The sequence below is a fragment of the Drosophila ananassae genome, assembly GCF_017639315.1.
Source record: "Drosophila ananassae strain 14024-0371.13 chromosome 4 unlocalized genomic scaffold, ASM1763931v2 tig00000061, whole genome shotgun sequence".
NCBI classification, from domain to species: domain Eukaryota; kingdom Metazoa; phylum Arthropoda; class Insecta; order Diptera; family Drosophilidae; genus Drosophila; species Drosophila ananassae.
Window position 1 is genome coordinate 5,172,785 of NW_025319038.1, and position 22,777 is coordinate 5,195,561.

The 22,777-nt window shown below is 41.6% G+C and overlaps 1 protein-coding gene across 7 annotated transcripts in view; it reads left to right on the forward strand.

Moving 5' to 3' along the window:
* The first annotated feature begins 10,995 nt into the window (after positions 1-10,995).
* LOC6501769 (calcium-dependent secretion activator) overlaps positions 10,996-22,777 on the forward strand; it is a 338,872-nt gene continuing 327,090 nt past the window's right edge. For 3 of the 7 annotated variants that reach the window (XM_014903841.3, XM_014903836.3, XM_014903837.3), the window contains exon 1: positions 10,999-11,131. The gene's annotated coding sequence lies outside the window, so the exon portion shown is untranslated. Of the gene's footprint in view, positions 11,132-22,777 lie in introns of all 7 variants that reach the window. The other 4 variants (XM_014903839.3, XM_014903840.3, XM_001967162.4 and 1 more) reach the window with 3 other exon arrangements.

Below are 22,777 nucleotides of genomic sequence, written 5' to 3' on the forward strand. Positions count from 1 at the left end.
ATCACCAACCACTTACGTTCGCGTTGGGCAATCGCAACTTCAATGCGAAACTCAAGCGATGTAAGTCGCGAATTGAAGAATATGGCTGCACACTTTTGTAAAAGCCCGGTAGATCCAACATCGTCGCTGACGCTCTTTCGAGTATCACGACGCAAGTTTACTATCTTGGGTCAACCACGTGCACTCCCTCTGAAACTGACTCGTTGGTTATGCTTTTATGCTTCCCAACTGATACCACATGTGGAAACACCAATCAATGCATTTAGGAATCCACTGGTTTTTGATGAAAACCAACCTAAGTAATATTAAACGGAATATATTTAAAACCATAATTAATGGAGTAAAGATTGCCGAAACTTACCTCCTCGAATAACGCAGAGATTGGTAAAGGATTTGTCCGATTCAGAGCAGATTTCTGAGGCAATAGAAAGGGAACATCGCAGGGCCCACAGAGGTTTGAAAAAGTCACCATCCAAATTCTTGAGAAATTCTATTTTCCCAGAATGACAAGTACGATTCGTGCTTAGTTGTCATCGTGCGACTGCTGCAAACGATTCAAATATGAGCGTCATCCCAATAAACCAGAATTGCAACCGACACCCATCCCAAACTACCCATGAGAAATATTGCATATCGACGTGTTCACCTTAGAAAAACAGGATTATCTAAGTTGGAACGACAAATTTACAAAATTCGCCAAACTCTTTCCCCTACAATACAAAGCATCAATTCACCTCCGCGAAACTCTGCTAGAGGCCTTTCATTACTTTACGGTGCCTAGAATGATAGTGTCGGACAACGAAAGGGGTCTCCTTTGCCCAACGGTACTAAACTACCTTCAAACATTGGAGATCTAATTATATTATACCCCTATTCAAAAGAGCGAAGTCAACGGCCAGGTGGAAAGATTTCATTCAACCTTCTTGAAAATTTACCGGTGTTTGAAATTCGAACATCCAAATTTCACGAGTGCACAGTTAGCGCTGATCGCTGTAGACAGATACAACCACTCTGTCCATTCAGTGATAAACAAAAGCCTAGTCGACTTATTTTTAAACCGCGTATCGCGCATCAGTTATCAGGGATTATCGAACTTCAAGGAAAAAACGCTTGAGATGTTAGGGGCCTGATCGAGCGAAACCAGACTATGGCCAATATAGGACATAATATAAATATGACAGAGCCTAGACAGTACGAGTCTGGGGATAAGGTTTTCGTCGCTAATAAGCCAATTGAAACTAAAGAAAAACAACGTTTCAGACCAAAGGAGGTCCAAGAAAATCGCGGAGTAACGATAAAAACTAGATCAGGGAAAATTTTACATAAATCAGACTTGAGGAATTGAAGAGCGCTTTATAAACCATTCTTTTAAAAAAAAAAAAAAAAAAACACACACAAAAAATGTCTCTATTTTAACACTCACACAAAAACATTAAACGTAGAACAAAAATATTATAAGTATGAATAGTATATACACAAGCTTTTCTTTTCTTCTCGATCACGATGCTCCACAAGTCTCACGACGCACCCGTCGTTCCCCTGCAACAAAGAGCAGTATGGCGAATCAACGGAGTGTTCAAACTGGTACATGCACGGATGATGCAGCTAGTAGACGACACTAGCCGGGACGCGGCAACCCTGACGGACCAACGTGTTAGCCCAATAACGGGCATTACCTGGATCAAGCAGCGAAGGGAATAAACAGAGTGATGAGGCCATCATCACGCAGAGCTCGAGCAATAAACTGGCTGGGTTCAGCCTGGAAATGGATTGCAGGATCACCAGACGCGGAGGACTGGAATGCGATACTCAACTCGGAAAAGATGATCGCCGAAAACGGTGACCAACAAATTCGGATCAACACTCGACTCTTCGACGCCAGCCATAAATCAATTCAACAATTGAATGATGTGGTAGCGGATGTCAATGCGATAGACGGCGACCTTCATGCGGTTACTACCAACTGAAAGGAAGGTACGTTGTCCAGTTTAGCAACGAAATCATCACAGTCCGTTACAAAAAATTCACCGCCTATTCCGCAAATCACCCGATGGCCTTACCACCAATGCTGACCAACATAACAGTATCTGGATATCGACCTTCACTTGGATACGTCGATGACGTCAACGCCCAAAACATACAGCTGATGTCTGGCGTTTCACGAGGCGTAACCTTTTCCTTTGTCTTGGAGGCTTCACTAACAATAGTAGTCTTCTCGATACTGTTCATCATCTCGAGGAAGTTGACCTCCACCAAAGGAATACCAACCACAAGGGTTATAATCGAGGACCTGGAAAACCCAAAGAGGATGTCGACAACTGCTCACCATTCTGCCAACTGATCTGCGGGACGCAGACTTTTAGAGAGGAAGAGTTGCTCAGCACCATTCGCCCCTACTACCACTACGCCTCGAACTCGACCCCAGACTCTTAAACCCGAATCCCCAGCATAAGCAATACTCGATATTTAAGTATTGTGGGTTCAACTACACCCGGATATATCGCAAGAGTGCAACTATGTCACAAGTGTGCAACTATGCACGCTGACTAGAATGTTGCGAGAAATCTGACACACCCGCTGACACCACACACGCCGACACCGCACACGCAGACACCACATATAGAGTTGGAGTGGAAGATCGGCCGATATCGAACCGATGACCGGAGGGTCACAACTCTGGGAAGTCAGTCTATTTTGCACCACCGAACCACCTAGCTGAAACTACTCCAAATATTCCTAAAAATACTTCCCAATTGTTACATCAAAAACTAACTTTTCTTTCATTAATTAAGAACTTTGCCAAATAAATTGTTAATTTAAGTGACTCAAACAATAAATTGTATTTTCATCAATATCATTGTTTGGTCATTGAGATTTTTCAATGACTTTTCCAAAATATCCAAAATAAAAACAAAGTAATTATTTGTTTCACCACGTTATAAAAATGTTTATTTATTCGCATATGAAATCGAGACAGAAAGCTCCGATTTATGATGCGTATGCACTGAGATAAAGAGTACAAGTGGGCCCGCCTTTTAGCATAGGACGGACGAAAGCTCGTTAACTTAATACAACAATAAAATAAAGCCGAGCGGCCGAGAAGAGTCGGCTTGCGACTAACAACAGCGATTAGAAAATGACAATATGATAAACTATAATTAATACATTTGTCGGAGAGGAGGTAATTCAGTCTTTCGTTAGACATTAGACTTTAAGGTGTGACCATTGGTCGTGCGGGAATATAACAGTCCTGGTATGATGAGGACTTAGTTTGCGAACTAAGGCCGTGTGTGGCTTCGTTGTGTTGCTAGATCTGGTCCTTCTTTCTTTTTCATCTCTGCTTTGTATTGAGCTAGACGTGTGGACTTCACTGCTAACATTAATTGACAAAAGATGAGCAACAAAGGCAACGAGGAAATGTTCTCGCTGCATCAGCCAGAACATGGCATGGAACACCACCAGGGGAACGAACAATGAAATCCCGAGACCCCGCGAGGAGAAGGCTTAACTTATCCGACATCAGAAGTGGGATACGGCCCTAACCAAACTACTTCGGAACTTGGGAACAAAATCGGAACTTTCTGGAACTGGTTAAGAGGCTACAGATGCCGGCGAGTGAGTTGCAACCGACTAGCGAGATTTGCCTGCCGAAATATAATCCGGACGTTGCTGGTGTGGATGCCACGCAGTGGTGCGCTACGGTCGACATCATCTTACGAGAAAAACCATTAAGTGACAGCGCTCTTATATTAGCGTTAAGTAAAGCTTTGGAAGGCACAGCGGCGCAATGGTTATCTGAAATATGTTACCCGGGAATAACTTGGCAACAGTTCCGGCAATTGTTTGAGCAGCGATACGAGACTTCAGAGACGCCGGCCGCCGTCATTTTAAATCTTCTTAATAGCCGTCCAAGCAATGGAGAAAGCCTGCCTGTTTTTGCAAGTCGCTGTGTGACGTCACTGTGCACAAAACTTCGCAATTTGAGTTCAGAACAAATTTCCATTGCGTTGGTTCTTGGGCACATGGCTAATTTCGACCGGCGTTTGCAGCAAATGATATACACAACGCATGTTAGCAATCGACGAGAACTGCAAGCGGTGTTGCAAGTATTCTCAGCGCTAAGAGAGCGCCCTAATGCAACGAACTGGGAACCAGAGACGAAGCGAGCTAAAACTGCGGAAATCAAATGTTACCAGTGTGGAAAACTATGCCACAAAAAGCAAGACTGTATATCCGGATTCCAGATTTCGACAACTGGAAAGGAATGGCGGTCAGCGCAGCCCTGTCATGGAAGGACTAACGTAACGTGCTACAGATGTCAGGAGCCGGGACACATAGCCACTAATTGTCAAAAAAAAGTGCAGAACGCTGGATTGGGAGTCAGAACAGAAAAAAGAGTGGAGCTATGCGCTATAGTGGAGCCTCAATCGAGTATGCTGGTCAATGGTGAGAGATTTCCAATTACATTTGATTCGGGAGCTGATTAATTAAGAAAAGCGTTTCTAATAAGTTAGCTGGTAAGAGAATTCATAACGTTATTTCTTTAAAGGGGATAGGTAATGCCAATACCTATAGTACCTCAGAAGTTGAATCAAACATCATGACCAGACGAATGTATGAAAAATAATATTGTAATCGGCAGAGAAATATTGGCTCAAGGGTACAGTAGAAGTCTCCTATGATAATTTTAAAATTGTTCAATCCAAAGTTGTAGACATTTGTGAAACCATTCAACCTACTAATTTTGATAATATTGAAACGGAAATGGTCGAAAATGAAAAAGAAATTTTAATATCATTGCTAAAGCAACATTCCCTATCTTTTATTAAAGGCACTCGGCAGTCTTGCTCATTCGTTTGTAATTGTTTATATGGATGACATATTAATTGTTTCAGAAACGAAGGAAGAAGCGTATGAAAGTTTGAAACTTTTATTAGACGTTTTAGTGAAGGCAGGATTCACTTTTAACATTTCAAAGTGCTTTTTCTTGAGAACATCAGTGCGCTACCTGGGCTATGAGATACAAGCGGGGGAGATATGTCCAAATTCTAACAAAATAGAATCACTAGTGGCATTGCCTCCACCAAAGTCAGTTACTTCTTTAAGACAGTTTATTGGGCTAGCGTCTTATTTTCGTCAATTCATCCCTGGGTTTTCTCAACTGATGAAGCCTTTATATTTTCTTACATCTGAAAAGACTAGATTTGATTAGAAAACACAACATGAACAAATTCGCAGTAAAATCATAAGTAACTGCATACCGACGCCAGCTCTATCGGGTATGGTGCCATCCTTTTGCACCGCATAAACTCTAAACCCCATGTGGTTGAATACTTTAGCAAAGCAACTAGCCCCTGCAAGTCCAGATATACATCATATTAATTGGAAACGTTGGCCGTTGTGAATGCAGTAAAACATTTTCGTCACTATCTACATGGGAGAAGGTAGGGAAGGTAGGGAAGGTCTACAGGGAAGGTAATCGTATGGCACACGTTGACTTTTTATCTAAGAACCCGGTGTGTCAAAAAAATAAATCAATACCAAATAAAGTAGAAGAAAAACGAATTGACTTAATAGAAATATCGGAGAACTGGATACTGGTGGAACAACAAAAGGATCCAGAAATATCAGAAATCTTAACTAAGTTGAAGAATGACGATTTACCATTAGCATTAGTTGCCACTATGGGAAATTAGATCAAATGTTTTGTATAGAAAGATTCAAAGGAATTCAAGAACTCGTTGTTTACCTGTAGTTCTTCGTACTTTTCACTGGTCAGTTATAAATCAGGTGCTTGAGTCTATCATGCATTCAGGTTGGGAGAAAACACTTGATAAAGTGTATGATCATTACTGGTTTTCAGGTATGGCAAAATATGTTCGAAGATTCGTGGAAAACTGCATTACATGCAGAGTGTCTAAGGGTATGTCAGGAAAACCTCAAATGGAATTACACCCAATTCCAAAAATAAGCATTCCTTGGCACACTATTCACATAGATATATCGAGTAAATTGAGCGGAAAAAGCGATCGTAAGGAATATATTATTGTACAAATCGACGCTTTTAGAACTTTAGAACTTTTGATTGGTAAAGTTGGGCGACCACTAGGGTTGATGCCTATTAGTGATACCGAAGATGAAATCGACAAGATTAAATGAAGGGAGTTGGCCGCTAAGAACATGGAGGACGCCGCTAGATATGAGAAGATAAAATTTGATAAAAATAAGGCTAAAGTAATAAGGTTCTGTGTGTGGGACTTTGTGCTGCTTAAAAACAGCGAGAGACAGCAAACTAAATTAGATCCTAAGTTCAGAGGACCCTTTTTGGTGGTCGAGGTATTGGATATACACAGAACAATAGGCGTTACAAGTATCCACTCGAAAGTTTGCGAAAGTTACCGGTAGTGCAAATTCCAGAAGAGTTTGATGAAAATTACAAAGAACAATATCAGTTGGAAAAGTCTGTTGAAAAAGAAAGTGTTCGCGAAGCCATGTGATTGGCGATGGACGAGATTTGTTTTAGAAATGTGTTTGATGAATTCGTGAAGCCATGTGATTGGTGATGGACGAGAGTTGCATTAGAAATATGTTTGATGAATTCGTGAAGCCAAGTGTTGGGCGATGGACGAAAGATTTGTTTGATGAATTCGTGAAGCCAACTGTTGGGCGATGGACGAGAAATGAGATTGATGAATTCGTGAAGCCAACTGTTGGGCGATGGACGAGTAATGAGATTAATGAATTTGTGAAGCCGTGTTCTTGGGCGATGGACAATTTAATTTGTTTGAAAATGTGTGAAGCCAATGTGTTTGGTGAAGAATTTAAAAAGCGGCTTGTAAAAGTTTAGTTATGTATTTTGGATTATGAAGTAACTATTTTAACTGATTAATGTATAATTTAAAAACGATTTATTGATCTTTTGTATGGAAATGGTTTATTGGAGAACATAAGAGATATGTTAAAAATAGAAGTTTAGTTATGTTAATGAACATTATATGAAGTTAAGATTATGTGATTAAGTTCTTTGAAAGCATTAACTAAAATTATAAAGTGGAATGAAATTCAGATTATAGACACGAGGACGTGTATATGTCAGGATGGCCGTGTCGGAGAGGAGGTAATTCAGTCTTTCGTTAGACATTAGACTTCAAGGTGTGACCATTGGTCGTGCGGGAATATAACAGTCCTGGTATGATGAGGACTTAGTTTGCGAACTAAGGCCGTGTGTGGCTTCGTTGTGTTGCTAGATCTGGTCCTTCTTTCTATTTCATCTCTGCTTTAGCTAGATAGCTCTGTATTGAGCTAGACGTGTGGACTTTACTGCTAACATTATTTGACAAAAGATGAGCAACAAAGGCAACGAGGACTCGCTGCATCAGCCAGAACATGGCATGGAACACCACCAGGGGAACGAACAAAGAAATCCCGAGACCCCGCGAGGAGAAGGCTTAACTTATCCGACACATTTATATATATGTTACATTTATTTATATATGATTCGATTTATGCCGTGGCTGCTGCCTGACCCGACAATCATACCATGAATCGACTACTCATCATCAGGTGATCAATGGATCAGCTTAGCTTATATATACATAAATAGGTCATATAAATGTTCCAATATCAAATGTGTATCAATTTGATCTCACAAGAATTCCAGTATGAATCACAATATGCTTAGTTGGCATATCTAGCCTGCGCGACAGCGATATGTATGCATGACACCTTTCACCTCCCATACATATATAAACCTACTTGCAGATATGTACAAACATGTAAAATATGGGATAACGACGCAGATTTCGTCATCCTTGCCTTTGCCTCATCCTAGCATACTTTCATACTTGCGTCATCCTCTACTTTTTTCGACCAGTTTGTCGTTGGATTTTTATAGTCGTCCAATTATATTGCCTAGAATCCATCCAGTCACTCTAAGCGAAAATTAAGATTTACTGGTGTGGATTTTTGCGGCCCATTTAATTATAAGCCGGAAGTTCGGAAAAAGGACCCGTCCGGCTCTGCCTTGGCAATTAACGATGTGGTGCTAGTAAAGGTGAGAATTATTGATCTTGTCCCTGGTCGAGATGGAGTGTCTCGAACGGCGGTGACTAGAACTGCTTCTGGAACCACCAAGCGCACAGCGGTTAATAGTTGCCCATTGACGTTTAAGGATGAAGTTGAAGGCAGGCCCAAGCTGGGGGGAGAATGTCGGCTCAGGCTGCAGCTACTGTTTAAATTTATCACTAAAATATAATAAGATTAGTTTAACTTATTATTGTATCTTTACAAAGAGGATTTTTATTTTATTCAAAAGTGTGCAACGCAGCAAAAGAGGCATCTCCGACCCTATAAAGTAAATATATTCTTGATCAGGATCACCCCCTGAGTCGATATAAGTATGTCCACCATGTCTGTCAGTTTTAAAGCTATCGACTTCAAACTTTGCACACATTTTTTTTTACTTTGCAGGCAGGCAGTACTTTGCAGTCGGAACCGCCAGGATCGGTCGACTATATCCTATAGCTGCCATATAATTGATTAATCGAAAATGGCATAGCTTTGCTTTGGGACTTTCTATGATTTCCATTTTGGGAAAACTAATTAAATCTGCAAAATTTCATAAGGATCGTCCGACTATATCCATTAGCTGCCATGCAACTTAACGATCAGATATGGCGTAACCTTGATTTTTAAGCCGCTTAGGGCTGTTTCCAACATTTTACTTATAAAATAGATATGAAAGTGAAATTCTCATTAGGATCGGCCAGCTATATACAATCCGATATATATACAACCCTAGTCATAATTATTTTCACAACACACAACTATTTGCACATTCCAACTTCTTTTATTTGTTAATCTTGTTGTTGTTGAACGATTTCACTGAAACAAATGTTATTGTGTAGCTTGATCCTTGCTGAAGGGACACAAAAAGAAATGGGAAAGATAGAGGTTCATAGGAAAAATCTAAAAGCAAAAGAAAAAAAAATAATCAGTTGTCAGAAGTATTTGCACGCGTTTTCGGTGCGTAAAAATTATATTAACAAAAGTTAGTTTGATTTATTTCAGCTTAATATGATATATAATTTTAACAAAGGATTTTCTTAATTTTATCAAAATACATTAATAGTATTTAGTTACACCACCTTTGGCATCAATGACAACTTTTAGTCTTTTAGGTATTGACCTTACCAAAGTTTGGGCAAATTCAAGGGTCAATTTGGACCAAATTTCGTCAATTTCAGCGATGACTCCGTCGCGTTTTCGATTTTTATCAATGGTTCTTTGATTTTTTATAAAAGCCCAAACGTTTTCGATGATATTTAGATCTGGGCTTTGAAGGGGCCAAGGAAGAACCGACCGATTAAGCTCGTTCAAAAATTTGGTGGGAATCCTACCCTTGTGGCATGGAGCATTGTCCTGCTGAAGAATCCATTCATAAGTAGGAAAAAGTCTATTCCCTAACATAAAAGCATGGTCATTAAGGATTCGAACGTATCCGATCTGGTTTAAAGATCCTTCTATCGGTACGAGGTCTCCGAATCCATAATAGGAAAGGCATCCCCAGAACATGACTGTGCCACCACCAAAAATATTGATTGGCTGGGCTGCCAAATACTTTTGGTTTTTCTTCAAATGCCTAAAATGATGACTGTCGGACCCTCGGTACTGAAATGCAGCCTCATCCGTCCTTAAAACATTAAACCAATAGTCAAGAGGCTTCTTAATATAGTCCAATGCAAATTGCAGACGTATTGTTCGGTTGGTTGGTGTGATGTTAATCACTTTGCGGGCAACATATGTATTGAAATCAGCTTCTTTTAGCCTGCGACGAATTGTAGAATCACTTATTTGTTTACCAATTGTATTTTTTTATTCTTGGGCAATTTTTACTGGACTTGCACTTGGATTGCTCGCTACAACTCCTAGTAAGTGCTTGCATTGTCTTTGGTCCAACATACGTTTTCAGCCTGATCTTTTCTTATTTTTTAAAGTGCCAGCTTCTTTTATCTTTTTTACTAAGTAGTTTCTTAGTACATTTCTGCGCATAATTTTATACAATTTAGTGATTTCAGCTGCTGAAATACCGGCTTTAAGCTTAGTAACAATTTTAGCCCGGAGCTCAAGGGTTAACTTCCTTGATTTAGGCATTTTGTTTAGAAAAATGTAAAAGATAAATTATTATTTTTTATTGAATTTTCACCGAATTGAATTTATTAGAGCAAACGAACCGCCACTTGTCGCTGAAAACCAAATACTAATGACGAAATTGCATTGTGAAAATAATTTTGACGCACCGAAAACGTGTGCAAATACTGACAACTGATAAGCTTTTTTTCTTTTGCTTTTAGATTTGTTCTATAAACCTCTATCTTTCCCATTTCTTTTTGTGTCCCTTCAAGCTACGGGGGATCAAGCTACGCAATAACATTTGTTTCAGTGAAATCGTTCAACAACAACAAAAATAACAACTAAAAGATGTTGGGATGTGCAAATAATTGTGTGTTGTGAAAATAATTATGACTAGGGTTGTATAATAATATAAGCAGAAGTTAGGTTTTGTCTCTTATTTTTGTTTGAATAATGGACGGAAACATTGGAAAAGCCCGCCAAAGTTCTATGAAATAGAAATCATCAATTCAATTGGATAAAATTTCAGTAAAATATTTAGATGCCAATTTTATTTTCATGTGGTAGGATACAATTTTATAAAAATTCCTCGCCCCAAATGTAAATTTGTGAAAAAATGCTAAAATCTTCATCATATTTTTAAAGCTTACAATAATAAGAAAATACTAAGAATATCAGTTTTTAATAATAATTCTAACTTTAGCGCATTGAAAAATCAATGTTATACAGTCGTTTGTACTCACATTTGTATAAATTTAAAAAAACTAAATTTTTATTGTTCAAATTCAAATAATTGTAAACGGCTGATTGACAGTGAGACCGTAGACCGTGGGTGAACTGGTATGGTATTTATACCTATACCTATACCTATATATTTATTTTTGGGCGAAGCGGTATAGTTTTATCGTTATCGAAATAGTCTTTCCGTTGTCAAAAACTTTCGTTCAATTGAAAATATAAATCTAGTGTTGTGCATTTGTTTTCGTGTGAATCAAATAAGGTAAACAGAATAAAAAGCAATTTTAATAGATTTTGGTGGTATGCAAGAAACATAATTCCTCAAAATATATTTAGGTTTTACACATTTAGTTTAATTTACATCATTGTAATTTAAAAGATTTTCCATTTAAAGCTTCGGTAAACAAAAATTTGAATTTATATCTATAGAAATCAATAAATGAAAATTATAAAGACTGAGTAACTTTTACAAATTATTTTTTCCACCCTCAGTTTAAGCTTGAATTCTGGGGACAGTAGCTAACGGTATTTTTTTATATACTCAAAAAGTAGCCGCGTATACATGTATGTATGTATGTATGTAAACAATGTATCCAATAGTTTTATTTTAATTTTCAAACAACATTGGGATGTATAAAAAACGGGTTAAGATTCATAATAATTGTAAAATGCATATGGGAAACAGTTACCATAGGTGAAATATCTCCGATTGTGTGGAAAGGGCTTTGAAAATGTGCTATATGAAAATGTCACTATAGACGCTCGTCCACGTAATAGAAAAAACGCACTTGGAGTATGCGCAAGGAGACCCATTTACATATATTCTTTTCTGACTCTGATTACACCCTGAAACTACATGTAAAACTTTTTAAATATATCATTCTTTTATTAGCATATTTTTTTTTTTTTTAATTTTAAATTATTTATATTCATTTTTACACATATTTTTGAAACATTTTAATCGCATTGAGTTCTATAATAAATGTAAATTTTAATTACTGGGCCCTGCACAGTGGTCGGCTATGGAGCTGTGTCCATAAATACTCAGAAATAAAATAATTTTCATTTTTAAGTCTTTTTAAAAATTTAATTTTTTGCGAACTGATACTTTGATCCTTCATTACGATCGGCTGATTGACATAAAATGTCAAAGTCAAGGTACAGTGGGAGAAACAACTGTTGTAGCGGCGATTTATTAATAACTCTTTATGAATAACAAAAATGATTATATTTTTGTACGGGTAATTTTTTGATGAATATAAATTATTTAATTGCTTGTGCCGGCTGGCCGTGCCTCCGTGGCAGGGGTAGAGCCGGCTGGTTGAAGATCAGTGGCAGGGGTCGGCGGGAGGTTGCTGCCGCTGGTGGCCCTCGTCGCTATAGCTCCCAAGGCTCCCAAGGTTTGGGTAGTGGTGACCACCAAGGTTGGCAGCCACTGGAGAATCGAGTGGTCGCTTCGACTTGCTTCCTTCTTCCGAAGTTTACGGTGGGAGATACTTTTCTCCGTTGTTACGGCCCTTAAGGCACGATAACCAAATTCAATAAATGTGACGGCTAAAGCCGGAGTTTCATAATCGAGCTAGTGCTCTTTATTCCAAATCCAATTTAAAACTAAACTTAAGAATTGACAAAAGCTAAAGCCTGGCCTGATGCCCGTGGCAGACCGCTGACCTTGCACATTTTGCAGAAGTCATACGATCGGTGTCCACCAATCAGACAAAGCCCAAATCTTCGGAGATCCTCCGGTCGACACGTCATCTCTGAGCTTCTGCATCAAACGCAGGTTATGCTCGTTCAACCACTGTAGTAGTGGCAAACTTAGTATGTGATCGTGTCCCATGATGTTACTTAAAGGGGAGGCCGCAATACCCGGGCCTCCCCTTATTCACAGCGTAGTTGAGGTTCAGATACACGGAGTCGTTGCTCACCGCCTTCCTCTCGAAAGTACTAAGGTGGGTCCCTATTATAAATGTTGTGGGACCGTCATCGATAGTAATCCTCGTTAATTTTCGTTGACGATTATTATTCCGTCGTCCTCAATTGTAAGGGGTTCCAGGTTGCTGGGCCACGTCCGGCTTGTAGCCGCCCCGCCGGCATGTGGGACGCCTTTTTGAAAAATGTGGGCAAGTTGGTAGAAGCGCAATCAGCGACTGCTAGGATTCCATCATAACATTCCGCTACGATGTTGTCTTCTGTTTGTAGCATAGTATGGCAGTGTGCGACAAAAAAAGTAGGACTTTCGATGTTGTCTTCTGTTTGTAGCATAGTATGGCAGTGTGCGACAAAAAAAGTAGGACTTTCTTACAAATAAGCTTAACTCTTGGATACTGAACTTTGATCTTAGATACATCCATTAGGCTAACTATGGGGACCTCTGTGAGCTGTTCGTCAAAAATAGCCTTTAGGTCATTACGGTTGAAAATAATAGGGTTTATGATGTTGTTTTTAGCGAGTGTAATAGTGAGCATATAATTTGGGATTTCGGATATTAACATTCTATTTCTGGCGAGGAGTGTTTCGAACAAATGACCTGAGTCGACAAGGCCGTCCCTTTTCTCCTTGAGGATCCAATTTACTGTGTCTGTGAACAAATTAATGTGTTTCTGTGTTAACAAAAACCTGTCTATTGTTGGCCTCGATAAGCGATGCTTGATTGGTTTTAATTCTACTAAGATCATCCGCGTCGGGTGTACCCGCCACGACCTTAAGGACTAAGCCCAAAAAATTGAGGCTCCTGGCCATTCTATGGTGTATCTTAAGCTCATCCAAAATGTTCTGGGGGTGTTCGATGTCAACTTTCAGCAGCTTCCTCATGTGGGATTGTGGGAAAAATTCCAGCATTCCGACCGTGGAGTCAATTATGCTAGCATACTCGGAAAGATTTGTCGAGTGCCTGGGATGTATTTTGCATGCAAGAAGTCGGTGATTCTCGCGCTTGCGGTGGACCGCAGTATGATGGGTATAATGGCAAGCCTGTTGCGAAGCCTTATATAAGGGCGAATGTGGCAGGCCTATCTGATGTTGTCCTTATGGACCACCCTCCCCTTAATGAGAACAGATGTTCCCAGATCTGCTTCAACACGCTCTTCTGAATAAAGCGGTGTCAATTTGTTCCCTAGTCTCTTGTTGTTGCGCAGGTGTACTCTTTCACCGACTTCGAAAACTCGGTTCTGCCTCGTTTGTTTAACCCTGTCTAAGTTAGACTGCTGTGCCTTGTCAATTTTGGCTTTAATTGCCAGCTTCATCTCATAGCTGCTGGCGTGGATGACCTCCACCGGCCTAAACTCTGTGACCGAATGTACCGACTTATTGTATTCTACCGTAGACCGCAATATTACTTCTACAGTATCCTTTATTTTTTTTATCAATTTTGAGGCATCTGACAATTTCCGCCAGGGTACTGTGAAACCTCTCTACTTGGCCATTGGAGCTACTGTGTAGCGGTGGCGCATTGACGACATCGATGCTGTACTGGTTTTTCAGCAATGATGTGATTGTTTCAGAGTTAAAGGAGGCCTCATTGTCGCAAAATATGGTCTTGGTGTTAGGGTAGAAATTTACCAATTGGAGGATAGGTGCTCGTACATCTATTATTTTCCTAGAAACCAAGGGCTGTACGATAGCGAATTTGGAAAATTTGTCAATGCAGGTTAAAAAGATTTTTTTGTCTGTCGAAAAAATGTCGATATGCAACATTTCTCCAACATATGACGGGATAGGTGTAGTTCCTAATTCCTGCTTCTTGGGATGGCGGTCGTATTTAGCTTTATAGCAGACCTTACAATTTGCGACCACTTCGCTAGCTAACTTAGACATGTTCGGGAAGTAGTAATCCCGGAGAATTTGCTTTGCGTTCTCCTGTGCAGCCCTATGAGCGCGATTGTGCTCGGTGTTAGCGATTTCAAGCTGTTCGTTAGCGTTGGTGATGTCGCTGACGAAGTTTTTACAATGCCAAAACTTCGTCGCAGAAAATTCCTGCCTCAAGGCATGTTGGATACGAGCCAGTGTGGGGAAATCACAATGAATCGCGTTCACAACGTTGGCGTTGATGATTTCCTTAACAGATTCAACAAGCAAGTCCTTATTATTAAAATCAACAATATGGCGGGTTTTATTTCCGAAGATTATGAAATCCCGGCGAAGCGGTTGGCTTGCTTCATCCAAAATGATTTGGTTTCTAAAGCAATTAAGAGGTTTGTCTGTAGTTTCTATGGTGTATGAGAGCGAACGCTCATTATGCACCGTGGCCGCATCGGAATGGGCCTCAGCCTCTATGTTATTCAGGGGTGCCTCGATAGCGCGTCAGCTACCAGGTTTTGCTTCCCGGGTGTGTAAAGCACTTTCCCGTTGTTCTCATCAATAAATGCTTTCCATCGCTTAATCTTAGCGTTGATGTTTTTGTCGGATACCGCATATGTGAGGGGCTGGTGGTCTGTAAAGATCCGTACCCCCTTGTTACCGTATAGGTAGTTTTGGAGTTTGCCTATGGCCCAGACCATCGCCAATAATTCTCTTTCGTTGGTGGCGTAGTTCAGTTCGCAGTCTTTTAGTGTGCGTGAAATCATGGTAATAGGTCTTTTATTCTGGGACAGTACCGCGCCTATTCCACTCGCTGAGGCGTCGGTGGTTAAGTCAAACGGCAATTTGAAATCAGGGTATGTCAATATGACATCTTCCGATGCCAAAATGTTACGAAGGTGATCGAATGCATTTCGCTGGGTTTCATCAAACCTGACATCTACTTTTTTCGACTTATTCTTGCTGACCGTCCCGTTTTCCCCTTTGAGGATGGCGGTAAGAGGTCTAGCAATAGAGGAAAAACTTCTTTACAAAGCTCCTGTAATAACTCGCCAGGCCGAGGAAAGACCTGAGGCTAAACAGATTTCTTGGCTCTGGGAACTCTTTTATTGCCCTGACTTTTTCTGGGTCTGTTTTTGTCCCTCCTCTGGTGACAATAAATCCTAAAAATTCAACGCTCTCTGTTCGCTCTTTCAGCTTCCTGAAGTCGATTACTAATCGCTTCATCTTGATGCCATTATCGTCAGTCTCTTTTTTGTCAACCACCCAGGTAGGGCTGTTGTATGGGGATCTGGACGGCCTAATTATGCCATTTTGCAGCAGCTTATTGATTTCTTTGTTTACAAAGTCCGCTGCCCCCATAGCATAAGGGTATAACCTGGAGTGGGCAGGTTCGTCACTCGTCGTTCGAATAGTAGCGATGACCGAAATGTTAAAGGTGAGCGCCTCGTTAGAGGTCGAAAACACCTTAATTCTTTTCAGAATAATTTTTTTGAATTCGCCTTTAGCCGAATTTGGCACCACTATATCATCGATTTTTGTAAAATTGACATTCTGACAGTCAAAGAATTTGAGCTTTTCAGTGATGCTTGCGTATTTTATTACGCTGTTGCCTAGGTCCAATACTACTCCTGCCCGCGTTAGCGAATCGAAGCCTATTATAGCATCGAACGTGCTCAGTGTATCTAAGAGGAAAAATGGGACGTCTAGTCCAAAGATGGGCATTACGCACTTGTTTTTTACGTCACTGGAGCCGTGAATAAAGCTCACAGTGAAAGGGGTCTCGACCGGCATTACGTTTCTTAGCTCTTTTACGGGCTTCACGTAATTTTTTGCCGCCCCCGTGTCGATGAGAATTTTTACTGTTTTGCCAGCCAACTGTTGCTCGACGAACGGCAGTCGAGAGCGCTCCCTAAAAAATGGAGGAGGTCGTTAAGCTCGGCGGTATCGCTATCTTCCTCAATGTTGGCAACCTCAGCCTCAGCTGTGGCGGCATATTCAGTTTCCTCCTGTTGGAGCTGGGCTATATTATTGAGGCGTTGGCGTCTTTGGCCCGATTGACTCTGGGACGAGTTCTGCCTTTTGTAATTGTTATTACTTTGCGGTTTCCCCCAGTTTGTTTCTTGTCTGAATTTAGCCGTTGAGGGGTCTACCTCCATGGGCTGAACTTTATTCTGGTCTAAGGTCTCTGGATCCTTGCGCTTTGGCCAGGAATTGTCCTCATGAGGCCTACCTTGGTTTTGCTTAGGAATGAAGTGCGGATTTTTGTCCTCACCTCTCCATTGCTTTCCCTGACCTTTATTGTTGCGCCTGTTGCCCTCATTGAAAGGGGCCTTGTCTTCCATAGCTTTTGCGTAGGATGCCGCGAACGCAGTCCGTCCCTTTTCTCCTTGAGGAACCAATTTACTGTGTCTGTGAACAAATTAATGTGTTTCTGTGTTAACAAAAACCTGTCTATTGTTGGCCTCGATAAGCGATGCTTGATTGGTTTTAATTCTACTAAGATCATCCGCGTCGGGTGTACCCGCCACGACCTTAAGGACTAAGCCCAAAAAATTGAGGCTCCTGGCCATTCTATGGTGTATCTTAAGCTCATCCAAAATGTTCTGGGGGTGTTCGATGTCAACTTTCAGCAGCTTCCTCATGTGGGATTGTGGGAACAATTCCAGCATTCCGACCGTGGAGTCAATTATGCTAGCATACTCGGACAGATTTGTCGAGTGCCTGGGATGTACTTTGCATGCAAGAAGTCGGTGATTCTCGCGCTTGCGATGGACCGCAGTATGATGGGTATAATGGCAAGCCTGTGGCGAAGCCTTATATAAGGGCGAATGTGGCAGGCCTATCTGATGTTGTCCTTATGGACCACCCTCCCCTTAATGAGAACAGATGTTCCCAGATCTGCTTCAACACGCTCTTCTGAATAAAGAGGTGTCAATTTGTTCCCTAGTCTCTTGTTGTTGCGCAGGTGTACTCTTTCACCGACTTCGAAAACTCGGTTCTGCCTCGTTTGTTTAACCCTGTCTAAGTTAGACTGCTGTGCCTTGTCAATTTTGGCTTTAATTGCCAGCTTCATCTCATAGCTGCTGGCGTGGATGACCTCCACCGGCCTAAACTCTGTAACCGAATGTACCGACTTATTGTATTCTACCGTAGACCGCAATATTACTTCTACAGTATCCTTTATTTTTTTTTATCAATTTTGAGGCATCTGGCAATTTCCGCCAGGGTACTGTGAAACCTCTCTACTTGGCCATTGGAGCTACTGTGTAGCGGTGGCGCATTGACGACATCGATGCTGTACTGGTTTTTCAGCAATGATGTGATTGTTTCAGAGTTAAAGGAGGCCTCATTGTCGCAAAATATGGTCTTGGTGTTAGGGTAGAAATTTACCAATTGGAGGATAGGTGCTCGTACATCTATTATTTCCCTAGAAACCAAGGGCTGTACGATAGCGAATTTGGAAAATTTGTCAATGCAGGTTAAAAAGATTTTTTTGTCTGTCGAAAAAATGTCGATATGCAACATTTCTCCAACATATGACGGGATAGGTGTAGTTCCTAATTCCTGCTTCTTGGGATGGCGGTCGTATTTAGCTTTATAGCAGACCTTACAATTTGCGACCACTTCGCTAGCTAACTTAGACATGTTCGGGAAGTAGTAATCCCGGAGAATTTGCTTTGCGTTCTCCTGTGCAGCCCTATGAGCGCGATTGTGCTCGGTGTTAGCGATTTCAAGCTGTTCGTTAGCGTTGGTGATGTCGCTGACGAAGTTTTTACAATGCCAAAACTTCGTCGCAGAAAATTCCTGCCTCAAGGCATGTTGGATACGAGCCAGTGTGGGGAAATCACAATGAATCGCGTTCACAACGTTGGCGTTGATGATTTCCTTAACAGATTCAACAAGCGAGTCCTTATTATTAAAATCAACGATATGGCGGGTTTTATTTCTGAAGATTATGAAATCCCGGCGAAGCGGTTGGCTTGCTTCATCCAAAATGATTTGGTTTCTAAAGCAATTAAGAGGTTTGTCTGTAGTTTCTATGGTGTATGAGAGCGAACGCTCACTATGCACCGTGGCCGCATCGGAATGGGCCTCAGCCTCTATGTTATTCAGGGGTGCCTCGATAGCGCGTCAGCTACCAGGTTTTGCTTCCCGGGTGTGTAAAGCACTTTCCCGTTGTTCTCATCAATAAATGCTTTCCATCGCTTAATCTTAGCGTTGATGTTTTTGTCGGATACCGCATATGTGAGGGGCTGGTGGTCTGTAAAGATCCGTACCCCCTTGTTACCGTATAGGTAGTTTTGGAGTTTGCCTATGGCCCAGACCATCGCCAATAATTCTCTTTCGTTGGTGGCGTAGTTCAGTTCGCAGTCTTTTAGTGTGCGTGAAATCATGGTAATAGGTCTTTTATTCTGGGACAGTACCGCGCCTATTCCACTCGCTGAGGCGTCGGTGGTTAAGTCAAACGGCAATTTGAAATCAGGGTATGTCAATATGACATCTTCCGATGCCAAAATGTTACGAAGGTGATCGAATGCATTTCGCTGGGTTTCATCAAACCTGACATCTACTTTTTTCGACTTATTCTTGCTGACCGTCCCGTTTTCCCCTTTGAGGATGGCGGTAAGAGGTCTAGCAATAGAGGCAAAATTCTTTACAAAGCTCCTGTAATAACTCGCCAGGCCGAGGAAAGACCTGAGGCTAAACAGATTTCTTGGCTCTGGGAACTCTTTTATTGCCCTGACTTTTTCTGGGTCTGTTTTTGTCCCTCCTCTGGTGACAATAAATCCTAAAAATTCAACGCTCTCTTTAAAGAACTTTGTCTTTTCCCGTGCCACCCTCATGTTGGCATCGAGTAGGCGCCCAAGCACTGTGTCAAGGTGCTTGACATGATCCGTTTCATTTTCGGAAAAGATAATAACGTCGTCAACGTAGACGTAGCATATTTTGCCGATTTCTTCCCGCAGCACATCGTCGATGGCTCTTTGGAAAATACTCCCAGCGTTCTTTAGAACGAAGGGTAGTCGGCAAAATTCGAATTTCCCACCATTGACTGAGAACGAGGTCTTCTCTCGGTCCTTTTCAGCCAGGTATATTTGATGGTACCCTGACCTTAAGTCTAGGGTGGTAAAGAATTTAGCTTTCCCCAAGTTCGCTAGAATCATGGGTATGCTTGGCATGGGGTAGCGATCGGCGATTGTTCGCTCTTTCAGCTTCCTGAAGTCGATTACTAATCGCTTCTTCTTGATGCCATTATCGTCAGTCTCTTTTTTGTCAACCACCCAGGTAGGGCTGTTGTATGGGGATCTGGACGGCCTAATTATGCCATTTTGCAGCAGCTTATTGATTTCTTTGTTTACAAAGTCCGCTGCCCCCATAGCATAAGGGTATAACCTGGAGTGGGCAGGTTCGTCACTCGTCGTTCGAATAGTAGCGATGACCGAAATGTTAAAGGTGAGCGCCTCGTTAGAGGTCGAAAACACCTTAATTCTTTTCAGAATAATTTTTTTGAATTCGCCTTTAGCCGAATTTGGCACCACTATATCATCGATTTTTGTAAAATTGACATTCTGACAGTCAAAGAATTTGAGCTTTTCAGTGATGCTTGCGTATTTTATTACGCTGTTGCCTAGGTCCAATACTACTCCTGCCCGCGTTAGCGAATCGAAGCCTATTATAGCATCGAACGTGCTCAGTGTATCTAAGAGGAAAAATGGGACGTCTAGTCCAAAGATGGGCATTACGCACTTGTTTTTTACGTCACTGGAGCCGTGAATAAAGCTCACAGTGAAAGGGGTCTCGACCGGCATTACGTTTCTTAGCTCCTTTACGGGCTTCACGTAATTTTTTGCCGCCCCCGTGTCGGTGAGAATTTTTACTGTTTTGCCAGCCAACTGTCGCTCGACGAACGGCAGTCGAGAGCGCTCCCTAAAAAATGGAGGAGGTCGTTAAGCTCGGCGGTATCGCTATCTTCCTCAATGTTGGCAACCTCAGCCTCAGCTGTGGCGGCATATTCTGTTTCCTCCTGTTGGAGCTGGGCTATATTATTGACTCGTTGGCGTCTTTGGCCCGATTGACTCTGGGACGAGTTCTGCCTTTTGTAATTTTTATTACTTTGCGGTTTCCCCCAGTTTGTTTCTTGTCTGAATTTAGCCGTTGAGGGGTCTACCTCCATGGGCTGAACTTTATTCTGGTCTAAGGTCTCTGGATCCCTGCGCTTTGGCCAGGAATTGTCCTCATGAGGCCTACCTTGGTTTTGCTTAGGAATGAAGTGCGGATTTTTGTCCTCACCTCTCCATTGCTTTCCCTGACCTTTATTGTTGCGCCTGTTGCCCTCATTGAAAGGGGCCTTGTCTTCCATAGCTTTTGCGTAGGATGCCGCGAACGCAGTCCGTCCCTTTTCTCCTTGAGGATCCAATTTACTGTGTCTGTGAACAAATTAATGTGTTTCTGTGTTAACAAAAACCTGTCTATTGTTGGCCTCGATAAGCGATGCTTGATTGGTTTTAATTCTACTAAGATCATCCGCGTCGGGTGTACCCGCCACGACCTTAAGGACTAAGCCCAAAAAATTGAGGCTCCTGGCCATTCTATGGTGTATCTTAAGCTCATCCAAAATGTTCTGGGGGTGTTCGATGTCAACTTTCAGCAGCTTCCTCATGTGGGATTGTGGGAACAATTCCAGCATTCCGACCGTGGAGTCAATTATGCTAGCATACTCGGACAGATTTGTCGAGTGCCTGGGATGTACTTTGCATGCAAGAAGTCGGTGATTCTCGCGCTTGCGATGGACCGCAGTATGATGGGTATAATGGCAAGCCTGTGGCGAAGCCTTATATAAGGGCGAATGTGGCAGGCCTATCTGATGTTGTCCTTATGGACCACCCTCCCCTTAATGAGAACAGATGTTCCCAGATCTGCTTCAACACGCTCTTCTGAATAAAGAGGTGTCAATTTGTTCCCTAGTCTCTTGTTGTTGCGCAGGTGTACTCTTTCACCGACTTCGAAAACTCGGTTCTGCCTCGTTTGTTTAACCCTGTCTAAGTTAGACTGCTGTGCCTTGTCAATTTTGGCTTTAATTGCCAGCTTCATCTCATAGCTGCTGGCGTGGATGACCTCCACCGGCCTAAACTCTGTAACCGAATGTACCGACTTATTGTATTCTACCGTAGACCGCAATATTACTTCTACAGTATCCTTTATTTTTTTTTATCAATTTTGAGGCATCTGGCAATTTCCGCCAGGGTACTGTGAAACCTCTCTACTTGGCCATTGGAGCTACTGTGTAGCGGTGGCGCATTGACGACATCGATGCTGTACTGGTTTTTCAGCAATGATGTGATTGTTTCAGAGTTAAAGGAGGCCTCATTGTCGCAAAATATGGTCTTGGTGTTAGGGTAGAAATTTACCAATTGGAGGATAGGTGCTCGTACATCTATTATTTCCCTAGAAACCAAGGGCTGTACGATAGCGAATTTGGAAAATTTGTCAATGCAGGTTAAAAAGATTTTTTTGTCTGTCGAAAAAATGTCGATATGCAACATTTCTCCAACATATGACGGGATAGGTGTAGTTCCTAATTCCTGCTTCTTGGGATGGCGGTCGTATTTAGCTTTATAGCAGACCTTACAATTTGCGACCACTTCGCTAGCTAACTTAGACATGTTCGGGAAGTAGTAATCCCGGAGAATTTGCTTTGCGTTCTCCTGTGCAGCCCTATGAGCGCGATTGTGCTCGGTGTTAGCGATTTCAAGCTGTTCGTTAGCGTTGGTGATGTCGCTGACGAAGTTTTTACAATGCCAAAACTTCGTCGCAGAAAATTCCTGCCTCAAGGCATGTTGGATACGAGCCAGTGTGGGGAAATCACAATGAATCGCGTTCACAACGTTGGCGTTGATGATTTCCTTAACAGATTCAACAAGCGAGTCCTTATTATTAAAATCAACGATATGGCGGGTTTTATTTCTGAAGATTATGAAATCCCGGCGAAGCGGTTGGCTTGCTTCATCCAAAATGATTTGGTTTCTAAAGCAATTAAGAGGTTTGTCTGTAGTTTCTATGGTGTATGAGAGCGAACGCTCACTATGCACCGTGGCCGCATCGGAAT